Raw genomic sequence first — 11424 nt, forward strand, 5'->3', positions numbered from 1 at the left:
TGTTTTGCAGATCATGAAAAGTTAACTCTTATGAAACCTTCTTGCCAAATAAATTAATTAGGATTTGAGTTGCCCAAAGTCTTTTGGTTCCTTTTGCTGGGAAGCACTGATGCAACCATTGTTTTGGAAAGTATTAATAGAAATTTTTTCAGTTAATGTAGAATTATATCTTGAGATATTACTTAATATTTGAAACTATATAGTTTGGATGATAACACATGGCTAATTTTCTAAATAAAATGGAAACAGTTGTTTGCCTATTATCATGCTTTTATCTTCATGCCTGAAATTTTGCCTATAAAAATCAGTTTACAGTCCAACCTTGGCATTTATTGAGTTATTGCAGCATTATTGTAAGAGATATATATTCTTTTGTGTAACACACACATGCACACACATACATTTCCCTCCAAACAGGCCAGGACAATTACTTTGAAGGATGTCAGAAATTATCAGAGGATGCCATGTATTCTAGAATGTAATGATGGTGTCAGAATCTTCATTGGAGTTTATTTCATCTGGGAAGTGGTGATAATATTTCTTCCGAAGGAATGTAGAATAACATTCATAATATGTGTGAGAACATGGTTGCATAATCCTGGAATGACAGGAAATGATATGTTATTTATTGGTTTGTTCGTCCTCTTATTATTTTGTCAGCTTGTGATTCTGAGGTCCACAGATGCTCAGCAGCTGACATGTGTGGAATACACTTGTCTATGAAATTAACTGTATTTGAAAGCCCATTTGCTGCTTTAGCTGGTCTGTGCATTTCATTTCTGTGATTGAAGGATTCATTTCCTGATGTGCCATCCTATTTCTCCTCTATCCTAACTCTTCTTTTCTAATTATTTCCCCATAACTGCCTATTCATCTCATCATCTTGAATGAGCAATCCCAGTGAACAAAGTTTCCTTTTATCTCCCTTATTTCAAGACATTCCAATGGGGGATTCCTGGAATATTGAATCACATTTTATTTGACAGTAAGGGGAAACTGCAGGCACCAGCGGGAATTATCAGATAAACTCTTTGGGGAGGAAAAATAGAATAATGAAGGAAAGTAACATAAAAGAGGAACATGCATCATATGTTTCCTGACTGATCAGATTTTAGATTGATATAATAAAATATCTGTCTAGGACTGGTTCTTCAAATGGCTTCTCTCTTAATACAGATGTTGATGTTATTTTTGGATTGAAGCCTTAAGTAGCAGATTTCTGATGGCTATGTCAGTGTGTCCTTCTAAAGCAGGGGTGTCAAACTCAATTTCATTGAGGGCCGCATCAGGGTTGTGTTTGACCTGGGGGTGAGAGTGGGGTTGGGCAGGGCGGGCAGGGCCAGCTTCACGTCACTCACGTCAGGGATGCCTGTGGCCCGAGTGCTCTGCCAGCGAAAACGGGCTCCTGAGCTCCACTTTCAGATGGGACTGCGTCCTACAGTCCTCTGCCAGCAAAAACAGAACTCAGGGGGGTGCATGTGGCCCTTGTGAGCTCTGGTTTTGGCCAGGACGGCCTCCTATAGCCATCTGCCAGCAAAAATGGAGTCCCCTCGAGCTCTGTTTTTACTGGCAGACGGTTGCAGGGGGCCGTCCCAGCCAAAAACGGAGCTCTCCTGTGGACCAAACTTTATCTGTTTATAGTTTGGCCCAGTGTGCCAAATCTAAGCCAGATCTAGCCTCTGAGCCTGCTCTAAAGGTAATAGAATTATAGATTTTCAGCATTGGACTCATGTAACATATTTAGCACATCTACAGATCCAGTCTGATGGGATATAAAAACCCCCAAACAGTCCCTTGGTTTGCATGTTAACTACTCTGTTTCCTTTCTCTTCTCTAATAGTTTTCTTGTGCTCTGCTCTATTTTTTGTTACCCTCAATCCATCATCATTATCCAGTAAACAGAGATATATCTGAGTATGACTGCAGATAGCTGTGGAATATGGCTGGCCAGCAATAGTACAAAATATGATCAGATTCTCTGTTGGCCATCGCAAAGTCTTACATTTTCCTTTTCCCAGCTGTGCAGAAATATAGTCTTGTTTTAAAAAAAAGAGTTCCCCCTGAATCTTCACACAGTTCCACAGGGCTTGATTATTTCTTATGCCTATTTAATTAGTATCCCATCATATTAGATAATTGAAAACAAGTGGTTCATAATTATGATTGAATTTTATTTCCTTGAAGAAACAGGAGAAGAGAGGGACACATCTGGATCTGGAATGAACTGCTTCCAATTGCAGTGGCAGTTCCAATTATGGGCTGCAAATGTCACCCGAAATGTCAGAACTATTTTATGCCTCTCCTAGTTCTTGACTGCTTTTTTTTTGGGGGGGGGGGGGTTGTGTGCATGCAAGGACACATCTGTATACCATATTTTGTTAAATTCTCTAAAGAGATAAAAATCAATATTTGGGGAATGTCAGTCCCCCACTGACTATTGTAGCTGTATATTTAATCCACTAGGACAGGGCTCCCCAATCCTCAGTCCATGGCCCTTAACCAGGATGCGGCGTGCCAGAAACCGGGTTGTGTGCAAAGAAGCAAATCCCCACCCGTGGGATGCAGGCAGCACACAAAACCACGTCCCCTCTAGTCCGTGGAAAAACTTTCTCCACAGGATCAGACCCTGGCACCAAAAGGTTGGGGGTCACCGCACTAGGAATTTAGCACTGTGTCATCAGCACTTTACAAAAATGTTGTTTACTTTGTTCCTTCAATATGCCTGCTTTTCCCAAGTATATCTTGGAATGAAGTCCAAGTATATCTTCTCTCAGCCCATACAGGATGCTGCCATTCTTTCTTCCTTGATTGCTATCACAGAAGAGAAGGAAATCATGACCCCATATGGTAACTGGATTATTCTGTCTTCTGTTTTGGGATGATACAAAATCAACATGTATCTGGCTGGTTGTATCTATTCAGACTGCTATAATTTTTTGCAGGGAAAGGCCATTTGTGCCCTTGAGTTCTATAACTTGCTTAGTGAAGGAATTCAAATTCTAGCAATACTGGCTTTTCATCCACTGGTTGACAGTATCCCGTAAAGACAGCCTACCCACTTTTTAAGGATAATTGGTTCTGTTGCTCTTACTGTTAGCAAGCTTTTTTCTTACCTTCAGGAGACTGCTTTCCTTTAACATTGTTCTATATCTTGCACTCTAGAACAATAGAAAATAGGTCTTCAACATCCGTTGCATGGCAACCTTTCAGATATGTAAAGAGTACACCATACTCTTCCTCCTTAGTCTCTAAACTGGATATTCTTTATTCCTTCAACCTTTGTTTGTAGAGCTTGATTTCTAGTCTCCCAATCTTGCTTGCTACACTTCTGAGAGCCTTACAATTTGTCTGAATCCTCCCTAGAGTGTGGTGCTTAGAAAATGACAAAATATTTAAACTGGATTCTGATCAATTGAAAAAAAATTACATTTCTCTCTATTAAAAATTGCACGTTGTTATTTACATGTGATTTCTCTTACTGAAGTATCAAGATTGTTTTGAATTTTGTCTTCTAGAATATTAATTATTCCATCCAATTTATGTAATCTGAAATTATATACTTATAATTTAAAAAGTATTCCTCCAGTTTTTCAGGTACTCTATTCAAAATGCAATTATTGTCATTCCACTAAATGCTAAAGACAGTCCCTAGTAATATCACCATTCTATTTGCAAAATACATATTCACCCACTGAACTATTACCTTTCTCCCAGAGTGCCACAGGTTTTGCAGTTCGGGCAAAGATGGAAGAAATGAAATAACAGTTGAAGAAAAATTGCATCTATTTTTCTTCAGTTCCACCTCCGGAAGGGATACTTATTGGGCAGTGCCATATGTCTTATATTGCTGTATTCATCTCCATTTTGAATAAGTGGTATGGAAATTGATAGATGAAAGCTGAGGAGTATAAACCTTTTAAAACATTTCATGTATTTCCAGTTTGCAGGCTAGTCCTTAACACTAAGGAAAACAGTTTTTTTTAAATTCTCCCTAGGTTCAACTTTGATGTCAAACGTTTGTGCTACTATTGATTGCTTCACACTTCCTCTGGGATGTGCTGTGTGTGAATGTAAGATGGACCTGGATTTGGTGAGGATTCAAAAGCTCTTAATCTGCTTTATGAAACCCACATTTTAGGCCAATGCTTCCCTAAAACAAAAGCAAGAGGAGCTACTAGAATCCTTCCACAGAGTTTGTCCGATCTAGATCTTTTCTGTGGTCTTATTGCAACAATTTTGGCAAGAGCAAGCTGGCTTTCTGGGAACTCTGATTTCCATAGAAACAGGAGGAGGAATTTGCCAAGGCAGATGGTTGCCGGCAACAGCAGCAGCAGGTAGTCCTTCCTCATTGCCTGAGAGTCATGGGGATTGGACTTCTAGGTGAGAGTAAGCTAATAGTACAGAACAGATGATTGCATATTATTATTTAAATTAGAGCAGTATTAGCCTGATCTGATGGCAAGGGATTTGAGAATATAGGGCAGGGACTTTTAGTGTCCCTGTAAATGAAAGGCACTTGCCTATATTGTGTTCTTTCCCTTTTGTCTATAATTGATTTGTGTGTGGATACTGTGCCAAATGGATGCTGGATCTGACCTCAGAAGATGCTGTTAATGTTCTTTACTGCTTACTTACCTCAAGAGTTTATACAAACCATGTTCATTATGTAACAACTTTGTTATGTGAAATTGCCACTACGTACCAATTTTAATAAAAGCTATACTCAGCGGTGGAGTTAAGGTTTGTGGAGTAATTGCATTTATTGTTTGATTAATCGTGACCTTGTGTCAACCATCCAACTCAGTCATCTAGCAAAGAAAGACTCCTGGCCATTTGTTTTGCCAAATGTATACTTTAAGGTAAAGGTTCCCCTTGCACATATGTGCTAGTCGTTCTTGACTCTAGGGGGCGGTGCTCATGTCCGTTTCTAAGAGCCAGCGCTCTCCGAAGACGTCTCCATGGTCATGGGGCCGGCATGACTAAATGCCAAGGGTGCACAGAACGCTGTTACCTTCCCATCAAAGATGATCCCTATTTTCCACTTGTATTTTTACATGCTTTTGAACTGCTGGGTTGGCAGAAGCTGGGACAAGTAATGGGAGCTTACTCTGTTACACAGCACTAGGGATTCTAACCTCCAAACTGCTGACCTTTCTGATTGACAAGCTCAGAGTCTTAGCTACTGAGCCACCACATCCCTAGAGTATACTTTACTTTTTTTTTAAAAGATTTTTTTTTATTAGTTTTACAGAATTTTAAGGAAAAAGGGTAATGGGTAAGGTTACAAATTTTGACAGCTACATTATGCAGGAAATGGTACTCCCCCCGTTCTCATAACTTTCACTGTTAATACATTAGATAATTACTACTTAGCAATATTTTGACAGCATATCTTTACCTTATATCTTCCAATAATTTCAATCTATTTTATAGCAAACAGAAAATATTCCCTGTATCAGCAATTGCATTATTTTTCTAACTCACTTTTGTGATCTAAGTTTTCTCAATGTTGCCTCTCCCCCTCCTCCCCCACCAGCAAGGCTCCGGCACCTCCCGTGTCTTGTGTGTCTCGTGTAGTGTCATCAACTTTATCTAGGAGAGCTTTGTTTTTTTCCATGAAGGCCTCCGCCTCCGTGGTTGTATTAATTCTAACCCTAGAGCAGTGATGGCAAACCTTTTTTGGCTCGCGTGCCACAAGTGGGGGGAGCGCAGGGGGGTCGAGTGCGGGCGTGCCATACCCATAATGCAACGCGTGACCCCCCCAGTGTGTATGCGCGCACAACGCGCAAACCCCCCCCATTTTTACATTTTTTTTGCCCTCCCCAGGCTCCAGGGGCTTTATAGGAGCCTGGGGAGGGCGAAAAGAGCTTCCCCCGACCCCCCGGAGGCCCTCCGGAGGCTTCAGGGACTGTCCGGAGGCTTCCCTGAAGCCTTCAGAGCGCTTAAAACCACCCTCCGAGCAAACAGGAAGTAACTTCCGGGTTGCTCGGGTCGTTTTAAGCGCTCCGAAGGCATCAGGGAAGCCTCGGACGGTCCCTGAAGCCTTCGGAACGCTTAAAACGACCCTCCGAGCAACCCGGAAGTGACTTCCTGTTTGCTCGGAGGGTGGTTTTAAGCGTTCCGAAGGCTTCAGGGACGGTCCCTGAAGCCTCCGGGGGGCGGGGGAGGCTCTTTTCGCCCTCCCCAGGCTCCTATAAAGCCTCTGGAGCCTGGGGAAGGCGAAAAATAGCTTTTAAAAAGGTGAACTCAGCTGGCCAGCGCGCGCATGCGCACTGGCCAGCTGACAGGGCAGCGCCTCGCGTGCCCTGACAAATGGCTCCGCGTGCCACTTGTGGCACCCGTGCCATAGGTTCGCCATCACGGCCCTAGAGTATACTTTACTGAAGCTTAAATGGTTACAGAAGTAGGGAAAGCTGAATCTGAGGTTTTCCCCTGCAAGCAACACAGAGGAGAGTTCCCTCCCGCCCATTATCTGCAAATATCCAATCAGATGCTTATATATTGTTCAGGAAACAGGTGCTTGGTTCCCAGCTCTGCATTTCATTACTTGGCCTTGGCTAGCTGGAGCTTCTCACATGGCTAAGCTGGGCTTCCATCCCCCCCTTTCTTTATATTCTAATCTTTCCTTCTCTCCTCCCTCCCACCATGCTAATGTCAGGCTGATATCAGTCAGGCTTTATCCAAGGCCTTTGCTGCAAAGGTAAGAACTTCTAAACGGGAATATGCTTTTGCAGGCACATCTCCGAGTTACCATCTGAAGTAGAGAACTCCTTGAATTGTGCCTGAGCTTCTCCCAGGCATTATGTGTAGTTGATGAGATAGTGGAAATCTTCAGTTTGATGCATTAATTATGCTTGTTTTCACGAGACCACAAGGATTTGTTGTCTGATTTTTCCCATTTGTTTTGGTAGAATGATTATACCGCAGACCTGTGAATAGCCCACCTCATTTTTGTACAGCTTTTTGTTTCTTTCTTTAGAGACCTCCCTTCTAGTGTAATTGGATTCTGATTGTTCCTTTGTTAGCTAATTGGGTGTTATAATCACATTATTATTAGGTTAGCATAATTTAAATTTCACAAGGTTTAGAGAGCCTAAGGAGTCTTAAAATCAAAACAAAATAGATTAATGATGTTGCTACCTCCATCCCTTCTCCAGCTGAGCTGACTTCTAGGTGTCAGGCCTGCAGCCATCTTTTCTTTTGGATCTTTGGCCTGCCACACTTTCTATTATTGTGCTATGCATTTAATATTGTGGGGAAATGGGAGGGGGGTTTGTAAGGAGTTACATACTATGTAGCCATAACAAAATTCTTTCTAGAAAGCCAAGGTCATCCTTTGTCTCGGCACCTGACCAGAATTGGATGGGTGGAACTGCCAGAATGGCAGTGGAAGATTGGTGGGTTTTTGGACAAGACCTTGAACTTTCAGCTAGGTGGGGGAAACTGGGAACCTTTCAGATTCGGGTTTTCCCAGTTGTGCCAGCATGGCTCTCTTAATAAATTGGAACTTTGAGCAGTACTTTGCTTTGGACTCGGATTTACTTTTGGATGCTATTTGGAACCCTGACACTAGGATGCATTTGAGTGAACCCAGGATCTCCAGCTCTTGGCTTTTCAAAGGAAGTAAGTTAAATTGCCCACTTTTGTTGGAAGTATGACAGAATACCTTTTCCAATAGAGAATGTCTCGGCTCTTATTGGAGTCAAGCAAGTTTATAATTTATATACAGTATGTGTTTACCCAAGGTTCCATATTGCTTTGGAAACTCAAGTAAGAGATTTCGATCAGTAGATATTTGACCTCATAAAAGTTAATGGGGGAGGCAATATATTCTCATTGCTTATTTCAATTGTGTAGTGGTGTTAGAATAGCAAAACGGTCTAGGAAAGAATACTGCATGGGAGAATTGGGGACCGTTATGTCAAGTATGTAACCCCTTGTAGCTCTTCCTTGTAAATTGCATTCTAAGGTTACATATCTGTCTTTCCAAGCACACTTTGGCTAAAGGCAGAATTGTATAAGATTGCTAGGGTGGGGTTACAGCTGCATGCAAGAATAGAAAGATACTGCAAGTGTTATTCTACCGCTTCCTCCCTTTGTACAATTTCTCTCTGCAATCTTCCTCCTACCTCTGCTTTCTGAGAAACACAGAACTTCCTAATTCTTAATCCTTTGTCTTATTTAGCAGAACCATTTCAGGAAATTTCAGACTCTCTTGGCAGCCCTGAAGTTTTAATAAAGCTGTTCATTATAGAAGTATTTCTAGCTTGATTCATTAATTGAATTAAGAAAAATGGTTGTATAAAGGCTTTCTCCTCTTTAGCATGCATATGAGAAAGAGAGATTGCTCTCTTTACAATGAAGTTTAAGTGGGAAAGGATGGAGCTGAAGTGATGCCATCAAAGTTGGTGCTAGAAATTTACTAAGAAATCAATAAAGGGGAGGTGTTTATGATTAGATACCATAGGTTCACAATAGGCTGAAAGATACTACTCAATTTTTTATATGATGGTTATCATACCTGACCCAATTTTGACCTATTCTACCCATCTGATTTTGCTGCAGCTTGGCACTCTACATGGTGCCTATCAAATCATACACAGGAAGGTTAATAGAAAGTGAGAAAGAAAGGAAGTTATTCTATTTTACCATCAACAAGTCCTGGGGCATAATAATGATGGGCCTATTAAAGGCCCCAGCATAAGGAAGATTAACGTATACTGACAGTTGTATGCGCTTCAGCTTTCCACTAAGGCAATCTGGAGTTCTGTAGCGATAATATCTGGAATCACAGTATTAGTGGTTCCTGAAACACTTAATTTGATGGTCTTCCTTGTAAATTTCTCTGCACACACTTGATATAAGAGATTTTCTGCATGGGTTGTAACTTGGAGGGCTTGAAAGCAGGTTGAACTAGTGTCTTCTGCTTCTTTGAGGGTTAGTCCAATACACTTGAGAGTCCCCAAAGGAGACTGAAAATGGGGGCAGTTTTTAGTCCCGGTCTTTATGACTAGTACAGTGAGCCCTACAAATGCAGAACATTGGTAAAATTCAGCAAGCCAATAAGAGATATGAACACTGCATACATAAGGATTGAGATTCAGACTTGGGGGTTGATGGATACTCTACAAAATACATAACACCTGTATTTTCTTTATTGTAGCTGTTCCCCAGAGTTATATTCCAAATATGAATGGGCTGAATTCCCAGCTAGTGTGTCACAATGCCAAGTCAAGAAAGGGTGATTTTAATGTACTTGTGCCCAAGCTATGTGCCCAAGGTCATATAGGTAAAATTCAAGTAACACATCGTACAGTAAGCCTGCCAATCCCTTGCAAATAAGATTTCTTAGTTTATAAGAAGCAATCTTCTTCCTTTCAGGCCGACAGAAATTATGGTATTATGCCTACCATATTTAAATGGGGAAAAGGGCAGAAAAGGCAGAATTAAATCTTCCTTCTTTAAATCCTCAGTTCTCCTCAGGTACAATTCCCCCTCTCTAAATGTAGCATAACTATTTGTAAGTGAAAATACACTTGCCATACAATGTAGCCTTTGCCAATTTAACATAACACCCAATGGTTTTTTTTTAAAAAATGAGGTTTGTATCAAGTTGCATGTGTAGAGTAGGGACAACTAATGTGTGCCTTTGGATGGTGCTGAATTCCACTTTCCAAAGAGTCTAGACAGCATGACCAATTTGGAAAAATAATAACCATTATAGACCAATAGCCTGTGGAGTGTCAAAAGTTACAGGCAATTCTGAAGTGTAGGATTGTACCATAATGGAATCAATCATTGGAGATTCTCAACAGCAATTCTCAATGCTTTCAAAAGTATTCTTGTTTAAGAGTATTTTAGGTGAAAATTTAATTTATAAGATTTATGTTTATGATGCTTTTTCTCTCTCTCTGCCCTAAACCAGCCTTGGTTTATGCAAATCAAGCTTTCTTTTGAATTCTTGAATTGATCCAGCCTAAGCAGAGCAGCTAGACATAGTGTAGATCCATGATCCAAAAACTATGCCTTCTATTTGTCACTGTATAGTTCCTGTTTCCTTAAAAGTAAAGAAAGCCATGAATTATGAAATTCTTCCAAACACAATAATGTTAAATGATACTGGAAAATCTGCTCCATTGCATTGATATTTACTGAGATAAAGAATATCCTTGGTGAAGCTCAGGAAAAAGGAATATTTTGGTTTGTGGTGAATTGCTGTTCTATACACAAACCAGCCACCTTTTAGTCCAGCGTTACCACATTACATTTTTCTGCTAATGTTTTACACATGTGGAGGCAGAAGGAGCATTGCATGGCAGATTCTATGTCCTTGTTCTGATTTTTTCTTTCTTTCTGAACTTCTACTGAGCTCACCAGTCTCTTTTTCTCAGTTGCAATATTTCTTCAGAGTTTGAATTCTGCTATCTCAGAAATGGCTGAAGAACATAAAAAAAGTCCAGGTGGCTTGTCCATTGGAGAGAAGTGGACTTGTCTGCTTATTCCAACTGGAGATGTCACCCTGACCTGAGGACGGCTTTCTATTAAACTTGGAAGAGAAATCCACATTTAGTCAAATTTCTGTTTTCTGTCTTTTTGTTTCATTTACTATTGTAGAACAGGAAAACATTTATCAGGGAAAACCTGTTCAGCAGAGCAGTTTAGTACTATGCAGTGTGTTTTCTCCATTTATAACATCCATTAAGTTAGGAACATTTCACTTGCTTATTACTTATAGGATTGATAATTATTCAAAAGCATAAGAATCCTGTGGAAAAAAAGAGGGTGGTGATTTTCTGCAAATCACCTATGAACTCCCCCTCTTACTTGCTCTTTAATAGCGTTACTCATCTCTTAGACATTTGCAGACTGCTCCACTGTAGGTCTTACAACACAGTTTTCAAGAGAAAAGTGCACAATGTATTTGACTAGCAGGTGCTGTGAGAAACAGTTGCCCAATGCAGTTTGAAGAACCTGTGTGTCTCCAGCTTCCGGTGTCCCTCACCTTCGATGATACTTTCTGGCTACATCTCTGCTGGAGGAAAGGTACACAAATTCCTGACCACGATCTAGCTGGTTAATGTTTGAATGCAGTTTAACTAGAAGACAACTTGTATTATAGCGGTGGCTTTGAAACAAAACTGAATCATTCCCATGCACGTGTCTAAACAGAAAGCAATTCTGAAAAGCATATGTGTTATTTGGTTGTCTTGAAACTTTCCAAATCTAGGCATGTGACATCATGCCAGCTGGCGACTGGCAACCTCAAACATGCTGGTGCAAAAAAGGACAACGTGTTAATTAAGGACAGAGATTTCACCTCTGCCTGCCATTTCACTCCAGTGTCTACTATCAACTTAATGTCATCCTAGATGTGATTAGGAAACAGTTATGTGTTTAAATCTGGTTCTTCTTCAATTGTACAAA

At 40.6% G+C, this 11424-nt stretch overlaps 1 protein-coding gene across 1 annotated transcript in view; it reads right to left on the reverse strand.

Moving 5' to 3' along the window:
- Positions 1-10575: 10575 nt before the first annotated feature.
- TMEM63C (transmembrane protein 63C) overlaps positions 10576-11424 on the reverse strand; it is an 88524-nt gene continuing 87675 nt past the window's right edge. Inside the window, 1 exon segment of the mRNA XM_081941885.1 lies at positions 10576-11424. This exon segment is cut by the window's right edge and continues 1309 nt beyond it. The gene's annotated coding sequence lies outside the window, so the exon portion shown is untranslated.

The sequence above is a fragment of the Natrix helvetica genome (assembly GCF_964273705.1).
Source record: "Natrix helvetica genome assembly, chromosome: 1".
NCBI classification, from domain to species: Eukaryota; Metazoa; Chordata; class Lepidosauria; order Squamata; family Natricidae; genus Natrix; species Natrix helvetica.